Source organism: Notamacropus eugenii, chromosome Y (assembly GCF_028372415.1).
Source record: "Notamacropus eugenii isolate mMacEug1 chromosome Y, mMacEug1.pri_v2, whole genome shotgun sequence".
Classification (NCBI taxonomy): Eukaryota; Metazoa; Chordata; class Mammalia; order Diprotodontia; family Macropodidae; genus Notamacropus; species Notamacropus eugenii.
The window spans coordinates 12,979,196-13,002,614 of record NC_092880.1 but is presented as its reverse complement, the minus strand read 5'-3'; the positions used below and the strand labels follow the sequence as shown (position 1 = coordinate 13,002,614).

Sequence of the window (23,419 nt, the reverse complement as noted above, 5' to 3'; positions counted from 1 at the left end):
GCAGTTAAGTTAATAACACTAACTGAACAAGAGACAGATCAGACAACAGTCTAATCTCTGCTAACTTCATCTAAATGAGAAAACTATAAAAAACCATATATATTAGAATTTCTGCATTCCTTTCAATGCAGTTATCCAAATTATGCTTGGAGGAAAATATTTCTTATACAAATTACTAGATTCATTGAGGGTAAAAATGGGAAGCTGGGGTCTGAATAATCCCAGCTAGCTATTGAAACACTAAACAAAATGTTTTGCTCACTGTCCACTTCTCTGTGATGTATCTTTTTCAACTCCAACAAAGCAAAAGGTAGCTTCAAAATAAAATCCAGACATATTTAACAAGACCCAGAATCACCCAGATAATTCCATTAAATCTCTCCTTCATTTTGATCATCTTATGAATACATAGGCTGTCTATGGAAAACTGGACTCTGGTATGAGAAAAGCTGCCAATTCCCTCAGCCTGCTTACTTTACACAGATGGGACAGAGCTAAACCAATTACACAAGCAATCCAAATAGACTATGAAAAAGGCAGAAAATAACATTAAACATTTAATAAACACCTACTCTATGTAAAACATTTATGAGAGGCAGTTTGGTGGAACTAATAGAGAGGTCACCTGGGAGTCAGGAGACCAGAGTTCAAATGGTGCTGACAGAGAGACAGAGACAGAGAGACAGAGAAAGAGAGAGAAACATCAAGACAGAGAGAAAGAGAGAGAAAGAAAAAGGGGGGATGGAAGGCATGGAGGGAGAGAGGGAGACAAAGAGTAGGATACACACACACACACACACACACACACACACACACACACACACACATACACACTACTCCCTACTGAAAATGATCTTATAATGTACACAAATAAGCAAATAGATACAAGGTGATTGAATACTAATAACTAGGAAAATAGGTGAAGACTTCATTTAGAAGGAGGCATCTGAAATGAGAATTGACAAAATCTAAAAATTCCAAGACAAAAAGAGCAGGAACAGCTACATAACAGGCATAAGGAATGGCTTAGGTGAATACACAAAGGCAGAAGATGAAAACTAAATACAAAGAACAGCCAGTGGCAGTCTAGCTTTGCAGTGATACAGACTGCAAGCAAAGGAATAAAGTGCAATAAGAGTTGAAACATAGATCAGAGTAGGAGTGAAAAGCCACTGGCATCATATTATATTTTTATATATATATATATATATATATATATATATATATATATACACATACACACATATATATGTACATATATGTATATGTATCTATATATATGTGTGTATGTGTATGTATGTATGTGTGTATATATGTATATATACATATATGATACATATATGTAAGTGCATAGTTATTTTCATTGTCTCCTCCATTAGAAGGTAATCTCCTTAAGAACAGAAATCGCGTTTTTGCCTTTCTTCACAACCTAAACACTTAGCATAAGTTCTTGGCACAGAGTAAATGCTAATAAATGCTTGTTGAGCGATTGACTGACAAGCTGAAGAGTTTCTACTTTATCTTACCGGTGATAGAAATCTATAGAAGACTTTTGAACAGAGGAATGAAATAGCAAGATCTCTGTTTAAGGAAACATTTTTGGCAAATGGATTGTAGATGGGGAAACGCTGGAAGGAGGAAGACCATTTTTAAGGCAAATTCAATAGAATAGGTAAAAAGAGATAAGTGCTATCTTGAACAGTGGTCCTGTAAGTGAACACAAAGGTTTGGAAATGAAAGATATGTAGGTATAACATATAGGAATTCCCAAATGTCTAAATCAATCACTAGACCTCTATCAAGCATGTACTGTTTGCCAAGTACAATGCCAAATGTTAGGAATTCAAAGACAAATATAAGACAGTCTCTGTCCCCAAGGAGCTTATGTTCTACTAATATGAAGGATGAGGGAAAAAGAAAAGAAGAAGGGGAAACACAAGGCCACAAACCACAGAAAAATGTAATGTCTTTGACAGTAATAGAAGTTTGGAGGAGGCTTGTGTGTTTGTGCTTCATTCTTGAACAGGACCATGACGTCAGGATGATGACATGACTTGCAGTTGACTTTGATTTGAGTGGGGGAGGGCTGTGCAAGGTCACCAACCTCACCTTCTTCTCCTGAGCCATCTGGGTCCAGTGGCATGATATTCATCAGGAAGACTGGAGATGGCTCAGGTTGCAATGTGACCTGGAGGAGGCACAGTTTTAGGGTAAAAGAAAATTAGTTCTCCCTTGGATGTGTTGAGTTTGAAATGCTGATGGGAGGTCCAAAAGAAACTGTCTTTTTGGGAAGAAAGTTCAAGAAAGAGATGAAGGTTAGATAGAAAAGTAAAAAGTGATGTGACAGTAGATAGGAAGCCAGCCTTAGTGTTAGAGCAAACTGGATTAAAGTCCCACCTCTGACACATGGGCTCTATGACCTTGACTTAAATCACTTAACTGATGGGCAGCTAGGTGGTATCAGGCCTGGGGTCAGGAAGACTCCTCTTTCTGAATTCAAATTCAGCTTTAGAAGCTTATTAGCTGTGTGACACTGGAAAAGTCACTTAACCCTGTTTGCCTTGGTTCTTCATCTATAAAATGAGCTGGAGAAGGAAATGGCAAACAACCCCAGTATCTTTGAAAAAAAAAAACAAAACACCCAAATAGGGTCATGAACAGTCACCAATGAAAAAAAGGAGAATAGAGGGAATGTTCTAGAGTTTTGTAGAGGGAATGTTCTAGAGTGAGCGGGCAGCAGGGTTAGGAGGCTGTTGCAGGACAAGGAGGCCCTAGGCACTTAGGAAAGTTCCAGGATAAGCCAGCAGTAGAGAGGCCCAGAAAGTCCATAATGGGGCTAGAAGGAGAATGAAGACAAGACCAGCCTGTTATCAGAATCAGAAGTAAACCATGGAGTAAGTACTTTTAGTAGATCAATAGACTTATACATGCAAAACAAAAATAATTTTGTTGCTTTTGTTAATGGGGGGGAAGCTAACAACTAGGGGAGTCTGAGATGAACCCTGATTGGAACTCACAATTCCTGGAGGCAGATGTGAGAAGAGAGAGCACTCCAGGCATGGGGAACAGACAAAAGAGGCACCAAGATGGGAAATGAAACATCATCTACAGGGAAGAGAAAATAATTCAGTTTGGTTGAAACCTAGAGTATGTGAGGAGTAGTAATATGTCATCAACCTGGAATGATAGGTTTGAATATGATCGTGAAGCCCTATGAATGCCAAACAGAAAAGTTTATATTTTATCCTAGGCATATTTGGGAGCCAGTGGAACTTCATAAACAGGGGAGTTTCATGATCAGATCTTTGCTTTAGAAATATCAATTAGGAAACTATGTGGATAATGGATTGGAGAAAGGAAAGGAGAGATGTAGTCTATTCTAGTGATTCAGGTGAGTGTCCTCACAAGGCTTAAATTGGGATAGTTGGAGTGTGGGTAGAGAGAAAGGGACACATATGAGAGGTGTCGTGGAGGTACATTGATAAGACTTGGCAGTGAGTTGAGTATAAGGTGTGAGCTAGAGTACACAGTTGAAAATAACCCCTAGGTTCTAAATCTATATAATTAGAAGAATGGTCAGGTGAAAAGATAGAAGGGGTATAAAAGGTGTTGTTTTATCTAAGCTGAGATTGAAATATTTGAGAGACATCCAAGTACAGATGTCTAGCAAGCAGTTATAGATACAGAGCTAGAGTAAAGAGACACATGGGAGTCTGGTTGTATAGATTTTGGGGTTGTCTGCATTGAGATGGTAGTAAAAGCCATAGGAGTTGATATGAGAGAGTTGGAGAGTAGAAAGATGGAGACAGAGAAAGAGGGAGGAGGGAGAGATAAGATGGAAAGAAATAAGCCTGGAGTACACTCACACATAGTGGGTAGGACAATAGCTTGAGATAAAGGCACAATGAAGAAAAAGTATATTCATAAAGCAGGAAACTTGGATATGTTTGTAGGCAGTGAAGAAATCAGAAAATATCAAGAAACTGGAGATAATGATGAAACAGGGGGCAGGAGATAGGAGAAGAAATAAAGAAGGAGAGACAGAAGGTGAACCAGAAGAGGAAAAAAAAGGAAAAACGAGAAAGTGATCACAAAAGCAAGATCCCAGAAATGATGGGAAGGAACAGGATCAAGGACAAATGGAGTGGTAGAATCTGGCAAGAAGGGATGCCATCTTCCTTAAGGATTGGCATAAATAAGGCAAGAGGGGAAAAAAGTATTTCTCTCTGTCTCTCTCCTTCTGTCTCTGTCTCCATATATATATGTGTGTGTGTGTGTGTGTGTGTGTTTATACATGTATATGTATGTGTGAGAGTGTATATATGTATCTATATACATATATGTGTATAATGTATATACAATGCATTGCTTCAGAATGCAGACATTGAAGACTATACTCATAAAATCTGTTATGCTCAATGGTGGTTTAAATGACGTAACAAATTCTACTATCCTATATATGTAAAAAAAATTTTAAGTGTATCAAGAGTCAGGAATGGTACAGTGAAAAAAGCCATGGCTTCTAAAATCAAAAGACCTGAGCTCAAAGTCTTCCTGTCATTTCCTGTATGACCTTGACCAAGTAAGGCCTCTCTGTGCCTCAGTTTCCTCATCTGTAAAATAATAGGATTGAACTTCATAACCCTTGAAGTCCCTTCCAATACAAACCCCTAAATTCAATGGTGCCTTAACTTGATCCAGAATGCAAGAAAGATTCCTCAAGTCCCACGATTCTGAGGCTATGAGGGTGATCCCACAGTCATCTGGTCTTCTAGCAGGATTACAGATAGACTTGCTCAGATAAATTCCTGGATAAGGCAATTTCATTCTTCATTTTACTTAATAACCCCTATTGTCAGTAAATTCTTTTTTCCATTCAAACTCAATTGCAGGGCAGTTTAGGCCATTTCATCTTGTTCCATGTTTGTAGAGACAGGCATAAGAGAAATACCATACTTGTCCCCTAATCTTACATATTGACCTAGTCTTTAATGTAGCATCCAGTGTCTAAGGAAGATTTTGCCATCTTGACAGCTATATTTTCTTGTGATTGTATTAGCTCCCTGCCTCCAGCTTTGTGTCACCTGCAAATGTGATAAACATGTCACATATACCTTTACACAAGTGGTTGCATTTGTTGAGATATAAAATGTTGTTGTTGTTGTTGTTGCTAAGGTGTTAAATAATTCTTGTGTTGTTTTAAAATTGATTCTGAATGACCTCATTTGAGGTTTTCTTGGCAAAAGTACTGGAGTGGCTTGCCATTTCCTACTCCAGCTCTTTTCTCAAATGGGGAAATTAAGGCAAATAGGGTTAAGTAACTTGCCCTGAGTCACGTAGCTAGCTAATAGGTGTCTGAGGCCAGATTTGAAGTCAGGAAGATGAGTCCTCCTGACTTCAGGCCTGGTGCTCTATCCACTGCACCACCTAGCTGGCCTCAAAAATGCTAAATTACTGAGTCAAAAAATTATTCCTGGGACATTCCACAGAATGCTTCCCCCAAGTTAACAGTGGACCATATCTGGCTATTCAGTCAATTCCAAACTCGTTCAGTTGTGATACCATCTAGTAGATATCTATTATCTTTAACACAAGGATAACATGAGAGATTTTGACAAATACTTTCATAAAATCTAGGTAAACTATATCTAAGACAGGTAGGTCCCTGCTCTATCAGTCTTTTCTTCCTTAACCTTCTTCTATATCAGAGAGCCCCTGTCTTCTCTGCCCTCAACCCACTAACTACTCCTCCTTTCCCTCCCATGGAAATTACTTATTTAAAGTAGTAGCTCAGCATGGAGAAAACTATCAATGATTATCAAGCTTTATTCTGACAGGTGGGATGGTGAATTCACTTCTTAATTTTTATATAGAAAAGAAAACATTAGATCTTTTCATCAAAAAAAAAAAAAAAGACCTGAAACTTGAAGGTTTTCTTCACCATCTTGGCCATGAAGACAGCTATTGTAAATTGAACTTAAAGACTTGGTTGTCCTTGGCTCTAATTACATAACTATGGGCTGGTAGCATTTGCTGTAGTGGTTTGCAAACATAAAAGAAAGTCATCATCCTGCCCACACACTCAGAATATCACACTGTTATGTGATATTTTCATGTAAAGATTTTTATCTGTTGGCATACTTTTATGTAAACTATTCACCCTTCTATTGATGAAAGGAGATTTCCAGACAATAGATATTTTTATAACTCTGTTTATGTAATGGTACTGGCAATAGAAAAACACGAAACTAAATGCTCAAGACAAGATGAAGAGAAAATAGAAGGCGGTGAAGGGGGATGGTTGGGTGGAGAAATAAGGATGCCCCCGTGGGCATTACAAGTCATATTAGTTGTTTCAAGATATTTCCATTGGTGGTTCTATCACGAATGGGAGAATATTTTGTGGAGAATATTTCAGCAATATGAAAACTTCGAGAGAGTATTTGGAAAGTGCTTCCTCCTTAGCTTTTCCTGAGGTCATGCCTTTTTGAAGCTGAAATGTTTAGGAAAGCACATACTCTTGAGGTTAGTTACATCAAGTTGTGTCTAACCAGTGGTCTGAAATAAATAAAATGCTTCCATGCGAACGTACTTTACCACAGTCAGTGTTTTTGATTTTCCTCCAGTCAGACATATAACATTTCAGATCTCATCTGAATACTTATTATTTATTGAGCAGCAAAAATGTCCCTAGTATTGGTGGTGCCTATTTTACCCATTCCCATTGGTAGTTGATTACTACTGGGATTAATCATTTTCAAATCTTCCTATTTCGTTATTAAAAAATAAGATATAATGAGACAATACACAGTTTACCTGACATAAAACTAAAATCAAGGTATAATCTGACGAGAGAGGTAAGTATATAAGGACAGTAGAGTTAAAATAGATCTTTTCCTTACTATTTTAAGCAAAGGATCCTATCTAATCTTTTTGATGGAAGAGAGTAAGCCCTTGAATTTGATTTCCATTTGGAAAACATATGATTATTATGTGTTGGGGTATAAATTAGATACTAATATTCCTTTAATTCTTTCAGCTCAGTACATTGAAGCAGAGGTTGACTAGAATGATTATTGAAAAGTCTTCAAGTCAAAAGAATGTCATCCCTCACAAGAAATGTCCAGTGCCCCTTTCTCCTCAAAATAAGAATGAATGCATGCATGTTCAAAGACCTCTGTGTATTCAAAGAAGAGTGGAAAGAGCTGGATCTGGAATCAGAAGCCATGGCTTGACATCCAAACTCTATTTCCTACTGTTTGACCTTGGGCATGTCACTTAACTCCTCAGTTTCATTTTGGTCCACTTCCAGAGCAAAGACAACAACCAGTCAATCCTTATCTACAAAAAAGATGGGATGGATAATATCCAATGTCCTTTCTGACTTAAAATCTCCAATCATATTATCCTTATAGAATGAAAAAAAAATCAAATCATAGATCACAGAGCTAGAAAACCTCAAAAAATTATCCACTCCAGGCCCTTACATTCAGGAAAGTGGGGTATTATTATGCCTGTCCCATGCCTATGGTACGTACCTCTGTTGGGGGTTGATGTAGATTTTAGCAGATATAACTTGTGCTTCCAGGGCAACTAGGTGTCATAGTTGATAAAGGACTAGGTCTAGAATCAGGAAGACTTATCTTCCTGACTTCTAGTCTCAAACACTTACTAGCTGTGTGACCCTGGGCAAGTCACTTAACCCTGTTTGCCTCAGTTTCCTCATCATCTGTAAAATGAGCTGGAGAAGAACATGGCAAATCACTCCAATATCTTTACCAAAAAAACTCCAAATGGGGTCATGAAGAGTTGGACACAACTGAGCAACAATAAAAAAGTTGCATTTCCACGTAATAATAATCTAAATGAGGAAATGCTGAACTTAAAATTGAACCTTCAGCATTCCTATCATCTAAAATCCTAAAGTTATAACTTAACTTCTTGTCTTCAGTTTCTATTCTTGCTCTCTTGATCTGATTTATGAAGAATTAAGACTTACCTTCTCTACCTTAACCAATCTTTTGGAAGACAGGTTTAGAGAGATGATGGGGCCTTCATGAAATAAAAAGGCCCAAACAGAACAAAATAAAAAATATCCCACTTGATGGCTCAGTGGTGTCTGGCCTACCCTATGACATCAGTCAAAAATATGTCCATGCTGATCTGCAACTACTTTTTTTTCTGTTACCTGTGTAATTCTGCTGTCTAAATTTGACTGATTTTTTAATCACATTTTGCTCAAAATAAGGAGTGAATTAGCATTAGTTCCCTTCTGACAAAGAAACAATAAATAGCTTTACTCTTCACTTTCCTAAATCAAGAAAGTGAATAGGAATTTCCAGAGGAAAAGGTGTGAATGTTGTGGAATTCACTTTTCTGGAAACATTTAAGAAAAGATCTAGCAATTATCTTGTCAGCATGGATCACAGGGTTATAGATTTAGATGAGGAAAAGACCTTAGAAGTACATGGCTACTGTACAATCTAGCCTAGTGTGGCAATAGATAGGATAAAATATTCAGGTTCCTCCTAGTCCTGTTTCATGGACAAGTATGGATGGGTGTATTGCAACTAGAAGCCACCTTCTCTAATCCTGACAATGGAAGGTAGTATCTGTTTTTTTTTAAAGGCTCCTTTCTACCATTCAAGAAAGCTTTGATAATCATCATCATTTTCATTACTTAATTCTCCATCATACTCAAGCATCTCTGTCATTTCTTAACCACAAAGAGTTTGGAGAAGCTGCAATAGCCCTTTTGTTTACTATTTCCATGTCAGATTCCAAGTTTTTAATGACATACATATCAGCAATTTTGTTGAAACGCTACTCAAAACATAGATAATGATGCTAAGTAAATAAAATTGCTGCAAACCATCCATTCTATGAAGAGGGACTTAATAAATGATTTTTTTTATTCACAGATGACTATATATGACACTATGAATTAAGGAGGACAGATAGAAAAATAAATTTTGAAGACATGAGCCTACTTTCAAGGAACTTATACTCTTAGTTGTGACAGTGTCAGATTTAATGATGTATCACTAGATCACCATTAATTAATCAGTCTTAATCCTCAGGAAAACCATAGCTCATCAATAACCATTTAAAGGTATCCCTAATACTTCATGACTATGAGCTCTTCCCCAGACTTGATATTTAATTTCCCATATCCATGCATTCATACATGCCCTTCTCATCATCACCTCTCAAAATTTTTAAAATTATTATTTTATTTGTTTTCAGTGTTCTACAATCACTTCCATAATTTAGATTTTTTTCCCCCTCCCTCCTTCCTCCCTCTCCGAGATGGCATACAATTTTATATAGGTTCTACACATTCATTCCTATTAAATACATTTTCACCTTGGTCATGTTGCACAGAAGAATTAAAATGAATGGGAGAAATCATAAAACAAACCAAAAGGTAATACAAAAGAAGATGATGTGCTACATTCTGCTATCCAGTTCCATAGTTCTTTCTCTGGATGTGGAAGGCATTTTGCCTTAAGAAACCACTGGGAATTTTCTAAATCCTTGCATTGCAATGAAGTTCTAAGTCTTCCAGAAAAAAATCTCACACCTTGTGGTTGTTGTTGTATGTAAAGTTCTCCTGGTTCTGCTCCTTTTACTCAGCATCAGTTCATATAAGTCTTTCCAAATTTGCCTGAATTCTTCCTGTTCATTATTTGTTACAGCACAATAGTATTCCATTACATTCATAAACCACAATTTATTCAGCCATCCCCGTGATTTCCAGTTTTTGGCCACCACAAAGAGTGCTGCTATAAATATTTTTGTACATGTAGGATCCTTTCCCATTTTCATGATCTCTTAGGGGTACAGTCCTAGAAGCGGTATTGCTGAGTCAAAGGGTATGCACATTTTTGTAGCCCTTTGGGCATAGTTCCAAATTGCTCTCCAGAATGGCTGGATCAGCTCACAGCTCCACCAACAATGAATTAGTGTTCCAACTCTCCCACATCTTCTCCATCATTTATCATCTTCCTATTTTATCATGTTAGCCAATATGATAGATGTGATGTGGTATCTCAGAGTTGTTTTGATTTGTGTCTCTCTAATCAATAGTGACTTAGAGCATTTTTTCATATGACTATAGATAGCTTTGATTTCTTCCTCTGAAAACTGCCTGTTCATATCTTTTGATTATTTATCAATTGGGGAATGACTTGTATTCTTGTACATTTGACTCAGTTCTGTATGTATTTTAGAAATGAGGCCTTTATCACAGGCACTAGTTGCAAAAATTCTTTCCTAGTTTTCTGCTTCCCTCCTAATCTTCATTGCATTGGATTTGTGTGTGTAAAACTTTTTAATTTAATGTAATCAAAATTATCCATTTTGCATTTCATAATGTTTTCTAACTCTTATTTAGTCAAAAATTCTTCCCTTCTCCATAAATCTGATAAATACACTATTCCTTGCTCCACTAATTTGTTTATAGTATCAGTCTTTATACCTAGATTGTATACCCATTTGGACTTTATTCTTGTGTACAGTGTCAGGCATCGATCTATGCCTAGTTTGCACCATACTGTTATCCAGTTTTCCCAGAAATTTTTGTTGAACAGTGAGTTCTTATCACAGAAGCTGGGGTTCATGGGTTTATCAAACAGTAGACTGCTATATTCACTGACTACTGTGTCTTGGATACCTAAACTATTCCACTGGTTTACCCTTCTGTTTCTTAGCCATTTCCAAGTGGTTTTGATGATTGCTGCTTTATAATACAATTTGAGATCTGGAAGGGCTAGGCCACATTCCCTAGCATTTCTTTTGATTAGTCCCCTTGATATTCTGAACCTTTTGTTCTTCCAGATGAATTTTGATATTATTTTTCTAGCTCTAGAAAATAATTATCTGGTGTTTTGATTGATATGGAATTTAATAAGTAAATTAATTTAGGTAGAATTGTCATTTTTATTGCATCAGCTCTGCCTACACAAGAACAACTGATGTTTTTCCACTTACTTAGATCTGACTTTATTTGTGTGAAAAGTGTTTTGTAATTATGTTCATATAGTTCCTGGGTTTGTTTTGGCAGGTAGACTCAGAAATTTTGACTCCCTATGAAGCTCAGTTCAGATACCATGTCATACATGAAACCTTCCCTGAACTTCCACTCTGCCTCCCCACTTGTTTTGTTGTTCATCTTTCAGTCTTGAAGAGTACTATGATATCAGGAAGTGATAGCATGACTTGCAAGTGAATTAGATTTAAGTGAGGAAGGGCCTCACTTAAAGTCACCAGCCTCACTTTCTCCTCCAGAGCCAAGTGGCAAGATAGAGATTAGGACAACTGGAGATGGCCCCAGAAATTGTTGGAGACCATGGTCTTTTTAAGCTAAGGTCTGTCTGACTGAGGTCTCAGTCTGACTGAGGTAACACCCATTCAGTGATTAAGGCTAGGTAAAAAATAAGGCAAAGAATGGCCTCTTTTACCTAGTCCAAAATATATATGTATGTTTAAGGATCTAGGAGGGAGAGACCCTCAAGGTTTCTGGTTTAACAGAAACAACTACTATTTACATTCACTCTGAGCAATCAAGATCCGAACAATGACCCCATGGGCTTGGACTGGGCTCTATTGTTAGTCAATCAATGAGAAGCAGACTGATTTGGGTTTAAGACATGGTCCTCAGGAAAGAATCTAGCCCATAAACCCCAAGATATCTTGGAAGGCTCCTTCTATCAAAATTTACATTCCTTTGAGCAGAGTAGAGCACAGGAAGGTATGAGTGTGATACCCTATGTGGACAGAGGGAAAGGAAGGAAGAAAGGGAAGAGGAAGGGAAGGGGAAGGGAAAGGATTCTCTTTTTTTCTTCTAATCCCCAGCACTTAGTATGGTGCCTTGTATACAGCTGGCATTCAATAAATGTTTGTTGGATTGAAATGAATTGATACTTTCAAAAAGACATGAAATAATGAGACTGTATTTTGAATGTTGCCCTGTGTTCAAAACAACACAGAAGACAGGCAATTGCTGGAAATATTATGAAAGTTAAATATCTAAAACTTTAGAAAATGTTTTTCCTAGGTTAACATTACAACCTAGTAATGTTACTACTAACATTAGTAGTATTTCTTATTCCAGGAGAAAAAAGCTAAAAAAGGTTAAGAAGATAGCCAAAGATTTTTTTAAAAGTAGAAAATCACAATGTAACAGGATACGATTGTGCTATTAAAAAAATGATGGAAAGGGTGGATTCAGTGACATCTGGGGAGTCTTGAATAAAGTGATGCAGAGTTAAGTGAGCATAATCACCCTCATATACTTAGTAGCTACGTGACAGTTGGTGAGTCTTTAAACATCTGTTTACTTCACTTTCTTTATCTGTAACATGGGAATAATAATAGAACCTACCACAAAGGGTTGTTGTGAGGATAGATATTTGTAAAAGCCTTCGCATAGTGCCTATCCCATAATAGATGCTATATGAATGCTGGCTATTATTATTATTATAAATTAGTCATGAAAAGAAGATAAGGAAGAAGGACATGATAGCAGTTGTTAAGCTTTAGAAGATCTATCATGTGGAAGAGGTAGTAAACTTGATCTTCTTGACCTCAGAAGGTAGGCTTAGAACTTAGGTGTGGAAATTGTTATGAGGCAAACTTGAATTTGATATTAGAAAAAAAAAGTCCTAACAATTAGAGCCTTGAAAAAGTAGAACCAGTTGACTTGGGAGGTGGTACCTTCCCTTTCAATGGAAATCTTTAAGCAAAGGCTGGATGAACACTTTTCTATTATATAACAAAATGCAATCATGCTCAGGTATGGATTCTGAGTTGTAGTATAAAATGTAGGTATGGTGTCCCCATACCCCTCCAGGCTGCCTCTAGTCAATGCATGCATTTAAGGGAAGGAATAGTCTGAAACAGGTCCATTAGAACCTACTTTTGCTGAAAAGACAATTTTATGAACTCACACAGGGCAAGTGTTCACACTGTGGTCAGAAGAAGAGACATAAGGACACTCTAAAGGTCTCTCTTAAGAACTTTGGAATTGATTGTGTGATATGGGAGACACTGTCACAAGACTGCCCAGCACAGCATGCCCACATCAGAGAAGGTGCTTTGCCCTATGAGCAAAGCAGAATTGAAATAGCTCAAAAAAAATACAAGATGCACAGATCTAGAGAATCCACCACAAAAGTTCACATGGACTATTTGTGCCCAACCTGTGGTACAGCATTCCCAGCTTGTATTGGTCTGATCAGCCACACTCAGACACATTGAAACTTGACTATAGCATATTGATATCATTTTGATCCTCTTTCAGAATGAGGGACAACAACCAGAACCCCGTAAAAACAACTACTACTTTAAAAAAAGAAGAAAGAAAAGAACAACAAAGTTTATTTAGAACTTAAAGATTTGCAAAGGACTGTGAATTATCTGATTTGATCCCCAAAATAACCCCGGGAGGTAGGGTAGGGGCTATTATCACTATTTTTATGGATAAGAATCTGAGACAGACAGAGGTGAAGTGACTTACTCAAGGTGATACAGCTACTAAATGTCTGAGGTCAAATTAGAACTCAGGTCTTCCTGACTCTAGCACCAGCACTTTGCTACCTAGCTTCCACTAGGCAACTATTTTGTCAGAAAGGAGGAAGTATGGAAGGAAGGAAGGAAGGAAGGAAGGAAGGAAGGAAGGAAGGAAGGAAGGAAGGAAGGAAGGAAGGAAGGAAGGAAGGGAGGAAGGAAGGGACGGAAGGGAAGGTAGAAAAAAGAAGAAAACAAGAAAGGGAGGGAGGGAGGAAGGAAGGAATATATATTAAATACCTACTATATATACTAGGCACTATGCTAGGTGCTTTATGGATATTATCTCAGTGGATCCTCAAAACAATCCTGGGAAAGAGGTGCTATTTATCCCCATTTTACAGTTGAAAAAAATTAAGGCAGACAGAAGCTAAGTGACTTGCACAGGGTCACATAGCTAAAAATATCTGAGCCTGAATTTGAACTCCTGACTACAGGCAAAGTGCCTCTGCTCACTGTGCTACCTATTTGCCTGCAGACAGAGAATAACAGAAATAAAAGTATTTTGGAGTAAAAATATATAGACCACAAATATACTCAAGACCCTTGATGAGGAGATAACTCCTATAAACTTCCAAGGCAGCACTAGGAAATAAAAGACCCTGAAGATAAGGTGGCCTGGGCTATCCTATTACCTACCTCAAACTACATGTGTGACCTTTGTCAAGTCACTTAATTTCTTGGGACCTCCGTTTACTTATCTATAAAATAAGTGTTTCAGATTATACAATTTCTATGATTCTATCAAGCTATAAAAAGTCTGTAAGTCTTCTAAGTTCTCAGGAAACCTTCTGCAAATTATATTCCCAATATGGAAACTTGGCATAACAAACTCTTTGAAAATTTATAAGCTGAAACACTGATTGCCTGAAAAGCTCCATATTCAGCTGAGACTGCTGCTTTTGTTGATGATATATTTATCACCCAGTGCTTTTCACCAAGGCCTGAAAAATGTCTTTTGAGAAACCCCCTGAAATGGATCTGATGTTCGCCACTCACACCTGAGTAACATTGCAGTATTTATGTATCATCAGAGAAAAATGATTACTTACAACCTACATAAGTAAGATTGGAAATGGATTGTGTTTACGTGTTGAGAGAAAGTGAAGAAAGAAGCTGTATTAGATTTGCAATGACTCACACAGGTTTGCTTTTCTTCCTTTTACATATAACTTCATTACAGAAAGAATCCTAAAAAAAAAGTCAAGGCAGAAAGAAATCCTCGGAAGGCAAAATATTCAAGTATGAAGTAATTTGTAAGTAGACTGGGCAAAGAGACTCTTTATAGAGCAGCTGAACAGTGAATTTCTGCCTTTAACCTCTGTGAGACAGGAATGAAACCTCCTTCAGGTTACTAGTAGGGTGATTTTAGTGATTTCTTTCTGCTGAACATGGTAGCCAAGCAATAATGCCAAATGACTTCATTTGATTTTTCCCCTCTCAATCAGTCATCATACATGCCTTGAACACCTTTTGGACAGTCTCATGTGAAAGCACAAGGGTGGAGAAAATTTGTTCTGGTCTCACTAAAAGCTAGGATTGGTATCCAGCCTATCAGAAATAACATAAAAAGAGGTTTCTGTAAGAAATTCAGGCTTTCAATATCCCAACTTTACTGAACAGAACAAAATGAAAACTAACAGAAAAGAAATGTAGAATGAAGGCAATTATCCTTTTATTTTTTAGGGCAACATAACAAGCCAATTATCTAGTAACTTTCAGTCATTATTACTATTTTTCTATATGCTATCATCATCACTCATGTTGAAGGGTCCTAAAGCTAAGACATATATCCTTTAAGACTTTCCAGACTTTATAAGGTTGCTTTTGGGAGAAAATGGCTTTTCTGGACCCTTTTCTATGAAGCCCAAATCCAAAGCCTAAATTATAACTTAATGCTAATATTTTTGGGTTTTGATATAAAGCTTAACTGTGAACACTTTCAGAATACAGCTGTGGTTAGTCATCTATGGAAATTATTCAGCTTAGGACTGCTATATCCTGAACAATTAAATTTGTGATAGTGAAGGAAGGGAAGAAGGAAAGGAAGACAAACAGGGAAGGGAAGGGAAGGGAAGGGAAGGGAAGGGAAGGGAAGGGAAGGGAAGGGAAGGGAGGAAGGAAGGGAGGGAGGGAGGGAGGGAGGAAGGAAGGAAGGAAGGAAGGAAGGAAGGAAGGAAGGAAGGAAGGAAGGAAGGAAGGAAGGAAGGAAGGAAGGAAGGAAGGAAGGAAGGAAGAGAGGGAAAGAAGGAGGGAAGGAAGGAGGGAAGGAAGGAAGGAAGGAGGAAAAAGGGGGGAAAGAAGGGGGGAAAGGGAAGGGAAGAAAAGGGAAAAGAAGGGGGAAAATAACTCTCTGTTCTTCATTATCTATCTATCAGGTCTTCAGAAAAGCAGAATCAACCATGTATAAGCTGTTTTGTTTTGTCATTTCTATATGATTCTCCAATTTATTTATCCAGCCCTAACCTTTCTGCCAACCTGCAGTCTCAAATCTCAGACCATTTATTAGATATCTTGAATTGGATGCCCTGCAGACTTTTTAAGCTCAATATATCCAGAACCAAATTCATTATCTTCCCCACCCCCAACCCTCCTTCCTTCCAAATTTGCTTATTATTGTTGGGTACAAAACTATATTTCTAGTCACCCAGGCATATTCTAGGAATCATCTTTGATAGCTTGCTTTGCCATACCCTCTAGAACCAATCTGTTGCCAAAGCCTGTCAATTTTACCTTCATAATATCTCTTTTACATACCTCCTTCTCTCCTCTGACATAGTTACAACTTAGCACTCTCAACAGCTCACATCTGGACTATCACAATAGCCTGTCAGTTGGTTGACCTGCCACAAATCTCTCCCCACTCCAATCCATCCTCCTACTCAACATACTTCAGTGACTCCCTGTCACCTCCAGGATCAACCAACCATAAAATGCCGTTTGGCACTCAAAGTCCTTCCCAATATGACCCCAACTCTATCTTTTCAATCTTCTTATCCCTAATGCCCCCACCCCATACTCTGGTCACCTTGATGTTCCTCAAATAAGACACTCCATCTCCCAATCTGAATCATTTTCATTGATTGTCTTCCATGTCTGGATGATTCTCCCTCCTCATCTCTGCCTCCTGGATTCCCTACCTTTTCTCAAATCCCAGACAAAAATTTTACTTTCTAAAGCAAACCTTTCCTGATGCCTCTTAATTCTTGTGTTTCCTTCTGTTGGTTGTTTACTGTTTATCCCACAGTTTGTTTGGACACAGTTGTTTTCAAGTTGTCTCCCCATTAGATCATGAACTCAACAAGGGCTTTCTTTATCTTTCTTACCTTTCTTCATATCCCTAGAACTTAACACAGTGTCTAGAACATAGTAGGCATTTAATCTTTATTGACTTGTTTTGCTGAATTACTTTCTTTTTCTCAATACCTTGAAAGCTGACAGGGTGGGGAAAGGGAAATACAAGTAAGAAAAGTATGTATTGACCTTTCCGAAGTAAGCACTATTCTGGTACCTAGAGTTACAAATAAAAACACAAGACAATCCCTCAAGAAGTTTACATTCTAATAGAAAGGGGACAGGGAAGCACATACAGAGAAAAGGGGCTAAAAAAGGGTATTTGGGGCCAGGAAATCACAAGGATGGTGAGTGGAGTCAACTGGCAAACTATCTTCAAACAGGATTTGATTACAGCTCACAGAACAAGAAGTGGGGATGGAGAGAGAGGCAGGTGCACATGGTCTGTAACAGAGCAAATAGGAAGAAGATGACCAAAGTAGATGATTGTAGGGGATTTGGGGATGATTATCTGGGACCAGCTAACTATGAAGCATGATCTGCAGCCCTGGGAGTTTATGTTCACTTAATAAGCAGGGCAACTCAGTCCCAGAATTCAAGTTCAAAAGTTAAATGGATTAAGTGCCCCAGGATAAGGTCTCAGAAAGGTCAAAGTCCCAGACATTACAGCTGCATGAGAGAGTAGAGGAAGACATAGCCAAAAGTGAATGTGATGTTAAAGCAAAAGTTATCAATTAAAAAAAAAATTAGAGAAAGATTCAATAGCCTTAGAGACCACTTCTCCTAATACCTCATTTTACAAATGGGTAAAGTGAGACTCAGAAGTTCATGTGCCATATTAAAGGTCAGGAAGATTGTTAATGACAAAACCTGCACTAGATCCCAGGTTTCCTGATTTCTAGTTCTATATCTTTTCCACTCCAGCAAGCTGAATACAGAGGAATAGGAAAAGCAACATTTACTTCTTGGTATTTGGAAAAAAAATAAGTCTGATGCAACTCACAGACGGGGCTAACTAGGCTGTCTTCACATATTAGATAATAAGCCCAGGGTTATAGAGAAGCCAGCCCACTGTGTGTGGCATATCTGCCTTAAGTCTCACATGTCTCCTGTGATATATACATATATATTTTTCTTTTTACTAGTTTCTAAGCTTTTTTCCCTTTTACGAGGTGAATAAAACACACAGGAGTGAAGGCTCAAGCAGTTAATGGGCCGTCATGGAGGCCTCGGCTGTGCATTTGCTTCTAATAGAATTCCCATTCACTTGCCTTCAGCAAATCAAAGGCTGGGTTGGAAAAGTCCTTTAGAGACCAATGACCCAAATGATCCTCTCCCAAAGGAAGGAAAGAAGCATTAATGGTTTGGAAGCCTGCCCCTACTATGTACGTGCCCATAATGCACAATTGAGCCAGCTAAGTGCACTGGAGTTCCCAATGAAATCATGGCCAATCACAAGCTCTGGCTAAGAATTCTGAGAAGTTGGGCTTTCAGAAGGACTTCAGAAGGTCAACATTTGCAATATGAAACTCTTTTCCTCTGTTCTGCCTGCCTACGCAGGGCAACACTATAGTTACATGTCAACATCAATGGAACAACTTGGAATTGTTGAGGACCCAGTATGCTCAAAACACTAAGCCAGGTACTATACAGATATGTTGTCCTTACTCTCAAGGAGTTTTCATTCTAGCAGAGAGATAAGTCATGTAAATGGCATCTGAATTAGAGGTCCTAATAAAGTTAGTTCTACCTTTAAAAAGTAATTGTTGCTCTCTCTTTCCATATGTGTGTGTTCATATAGCATGAAGATAGTGTCTTAAGTACTTCACATATGTTATCTTGTTTGAGCCTTACAACAATCCAGTGAGATGGGTGCTATTATCCTCATTTTACAGATTAGGAAACTGAGGCTAAGAGAGGTTAAATGAGGCTGAGAGGATCACACAACTAGTGTGCCTTAGGCATGATATAAATTCAAATATTCCTGACTCCCAGTCCAGCTCTATCCCAGTATCCATTCTGCCTCCCTGCCATGTAGATGCAAATGTGTATTTGTATGGCAATATGTGGTGGATAGAAAACCAGCTTTGAAATCAGAAAGACATGGATTCAAACCTTACAGATGAAATATGCTGGCTTTGTGACCCTGGGTAAGTCACATAATTTCTCAGGGTTCTTGACAACTAAGACCATAAGTTGCTGCAGTACCAAACTGAAGTGGTTGAGGGAGTACCTGAGAATTCCCTACACCAATGAAATCATAAGCCACAACCCTATATGTATATTCTATCTCAGCTGATAATGTAAGCTTCTTGAAGTCTGGGAACGAGCACTGTTTGGTTTTGCCAATATATGCTCAGTGCACGGCACATAGTAAGCATTTAACAAATAACTACTGTATCTGCATAGCTACATGTCATAGCATCGAAATACCCAAGGAGGCAGTAAAAGTGAGTGTTTGAAAACTGGAAATAGATACATGTGGCTAGCGATAAATGTCAGCATTACACTGTGGATAGAGAGTTAGCTATGAAATCAGGAAGTGTTGCATTCAGATCCTGCCTCAGACATGTACTATGTGATCATGGGCAAGGATCTTCATCTCCCATTGGCCCCAAGCAAATCTCTCTAACTGTACATTAAAGGATTTTATTATCTTTATCCATGCTGGGAGAAATATAAGGAAAAATTAAATTGTAGTCTATATTCATATCAGTATGCTACCGTGTTTAAATTTGCATGTTCAAAAATATTAAAGATGATGGAAGAATTTGGAATGAACCTGGGATTTCATTAGTAAAGAGAATCTGAGTGGAAAAAAAAAACCTCTACCAATTCAGACTGGCATTTGCTCTGAAACTTTCAGTTTTATAGAGTTGTCTGGGGACAATAAAAGGTTTACTGACTTGCCATGGTGTATACAACCAAAAATGTCAGGCATAGGGTTTGAATCTAAATTTTCCTTACTCCAAGGCCAGCTCACTATCTAATATTCCATGCACTGCCATCTCTATTACAAGGCGAGAAGTTATAATGTGATATGTAATCAATGATCCTAAAATGATAAAGACACTAATTGCTCCAGGAGTATAGAGTAGGAGGGATTCCCCCAAGGAGAGGGCCATATGGCATTGAACAAAGTCTCCTGATGCCAAGGTACCGGGTGGATTTTCTAGGCCACACGGGCTCCTTCTGTTCTCCTCTAAAAGTTCAAGTTGGCCACAAGTTACCTGGCACATGACCAGTTGTATTTCAACCCTTCAGAAGGAGTTGTTTATTTATTCTCATCAAGGACAGTGCCATACGTTACCAGATCATCTTCCCTCCATTTATATTTAGTGATTTGGTGTCTAGCCAGACCTTTGGGTAGAATGTCCTCCATTATTCAAACCTAGTGGGCTCTAGCTTCCTCCTGATTTTTCTTTGCTCTCTCCCAAATCTCTTTATTCTTCAATCAAATTGCACACTACCATCCCAAGCTGGCCTTATTTTCCTCCCTTGCTTATTTTTTGTTCTTCCCCTCAAATTCCAATGGAACCTCTTAGCTTAAAGCAGCTATTACATTTTTTGAAGGATGTGGTAAGTTCAGCAGGCTTCAGTTACTGCTTGTAGACCTCCAAACCTATCGGTGGTGAGGGGAGGATACTGGCCTTCCAGTGTGTGGGACAGATGACTAAACCAAAGCACATGACCAAAATGAGCAAAGGAGGAAGCTGGAACACATGGAAAGAATTTCGTTCAAACAAATAAAAGTTTCTGGACTATTCTTTTATGATTCAACTCTTCTGTTGTTTGGCTAGAAGTTGGAGTCATGGAAAAGGAAGAAATGTCTGGTGCATGAAGGACCAAAGTGACCTGAAACTAAATAAGCATGCCACCTTTCTGTGCAGAAGAGAAAAAAAAATAATAGCAATAATAATAATGTAGGTTTAGGAAGCATTAAAATACTCCTACCATGTGGAGGAATACAATTTGAAAAAAAAAACCTTCTGTTCTCTGTTAACACTGCTGTTCCGTTTTGGTTCCAGTGTGGATGAGGGCATCAATTACCTCCAGCTCTTTACAGACAAACAGAAGGTTTGCTGAAAAGCCTGGTGTATGTGTGTGTGTCCATTTGTCTTCTGATGAGCCGTCCCACAGAACCAGAGAAGTTGTCTCAGCAAGGAAATGACTTCACTAATTTTTGCACTGAGAAGTAGTTGAAAACTTGAAATGCTGCTACAGATCATCACCAGGGAACATGGGAGAAGAGGGAGAGAGGAGCAGTAATGATTCATCGCTGAACTAGAATAATAAAATCTCAGCATCTAAGAATTAAATATAAATTAAAATCTCAGCATCTACCCCAATTCAACTGCCTCATGAGCTCCCTCTACAACATAATTTACAGGTAGTTATCCAAGTTTTACTTTGAGCCTCTTGAATGAAGGGTAACTCATTACCTTTCAAGGCACCCTATTTCACTTTCAGGTAGCTTAAATTATTAGGATGTTTTCTCCTGACCTCAAACTTAAGGATGTCTCTTCACAACTTTCACCCATCACTCCTGGTTCTGCCCTGTGGGACCAAACAAATGTAGAAGTATTAAAGATGAGAAGTGAATGTAACAGAGCACCTCCTCCCTTTCACCTCCAGGACGAAATACTATTTGACATTCAAATTACTGTATAAATTGTCTTCCCATGCTTCTCTGTATTCATTGTGTTCATCATATTTTATAGCACAGTAGTATTTCATGACATTCATGTACCTCCTTTCTATGAACAGTTCCCAAACAATGGACAGCTACTCTAATTCCAGTTCTTTAAAACCACAAAACCTGTGCTATAAAAATTTTGGTGCACATGGACCTTTACATTTCGTCATTGACAAACTTGGAATATATGCTTAGCAGTGGAATCTCCAGCTAAAACAATATGGACATTTTAGTAATCTTATTTGCATGTTTCCAAATTGCTTTACCAAATAATCTCAATTTACAGAGATACTAACACTATGTTATTCTGCCTGTCTTTTCACAATCCCTTCAACATTGACTATTGTCATATTGTACTCATTTTATCAACAATGCATGTGGGAAAAAATCTTAGGGTTTTGATTTATCATCATCATCATCACTACTGATAATAACTAGCAATTATACAGCACTTTACAAGGATCATTTGATCCTTACAATAGCCCCAGGAGGTTATCAATCATTTAATCAATTAATTGGATATTCAGTTAAACTCAACATGTTTAAAACAGAACTCATACTCATTATTTTTCCCTCGAAATCCTCTCTCTACCACCGTTCCTATTACTCTAAAAGGCAATGCCATCCTCCTCTTGTGAGGATCACAAATTAGATATCATTCTTGACCCCTCATTATCTCTCACTTCACCTCCCCTCCTCGCTATATTCATTCTGTTGCCAAGACCTGTTGATTCTGTCTCTGCAACACCTCTCATATACAACTCTTTCTATCCTTTCAGAGAAGGGTAGATAGAATGGAGTGAAAGTGAGAAACAACCACTCTTATGCAGGACCTTGTCACCTCATGCCTTGATTACTGTAAAAGCCTGATGTCGAGTCTGCCTGCTTCAGGTCTCCCCTCATTCCAATTAATCCTCTATTCAGCTAAAATCACTGAAGTGATTTTCCTAAAGTGCAGGTCTGACTTTCAGCCTCCTCAATAAACTCCAGTGACTCCCTATCACCTCCAGGACCAAATGAAAAATCCTGGTTGGTGTTCACAGCCCTTCATAATTTGGCCTCCTCCTGTCTTTCCAGTATTCTTACACCTTACTCTCCAGTATATACTCTTTGATCCAGTGACACTGGCCTCCTTGCTCTTATATCTCTCAGCTCCAGGCATTTCCTCTGGAAGTCTCCCATACCTGGAATGCTCTCCCTCCTCATTTCCATTTAGTGGCTTCCCTGGCTTCAAGTCGCAACTAAAATTGCAAATACTACAATAACCTTTTCCAACCTCTTTAATTCTAGTGCATTCTTTGTATTAATTATTTCCTATGGCTTATTTATGTATGATTGTTTATGTGTGGTCTCCCCCATTAGATTGTGAGCTTCTGAAGGGCAGGGAATGTCTTTTGCCTCTTTTTATGCCTGGTGCTTAGCATAGTGCCTGACACATCGTAGGTGCTTAATAAATGTTTGATTGACTTCATTTGAGCCTCACAACCATGAAAGTGTACGTGCAATTCTAATACCTATTTTATGGATGAGGAAAGTGAAACCAACAGAGGTCTGAAGTGGCTTCCCCAGGGTCACACATCTGAGAGTGTCTAAGGTTGATTTGAATTTAGATCTTCCTCACTCCAATCCCAATGGTCAATCCACTGTGCCATTTAGCTACCTTTATCATCTCAGTGACTTAGTATATTTTATTCTATGTTGTTTAATTGTCAAAATGCTTTTGAGAGTTGCTTGTTCATATCTTTAATCGTTTATCTATTGGGAAATGTCTTTTGGTCTTCTATATTTCTATTAACCATTTATATGTCTTGGATATCAGAACATGCTCAGAGATATTTAAAACAAAACTTTTCCCCAGTC

The 23,419-nt window shown here is 38.1% G+C and overlaps 1 long non-coding RNA gene across 3 annotated transcripts in view; it reads right to left on the bottom strand.

The window, feature by feature from the left end:
• Positions 1–23,419, bottom strand: part of LOC140516648 (uncharacterized) — a 155,087-nt gene that overhangs the window by 19,656 nt on the left and 112,012 nt on the right. The window contains exon 8 of one of the 3 annotated variants that reach the window (XR_011971404.1): positions 19,497–21,420. The exons of the other annotated variants lie outside the window; for them this stretch is intronic. This is a non-coding gene — a long non-coding RNA (uncharacterized lncRNA). Of the gene's footprint in view, positions 1–19,496; positions 21,421–23,419 lie in introns of those variants that run through there. 3 annotated transcript variants of the gene reach the window in all.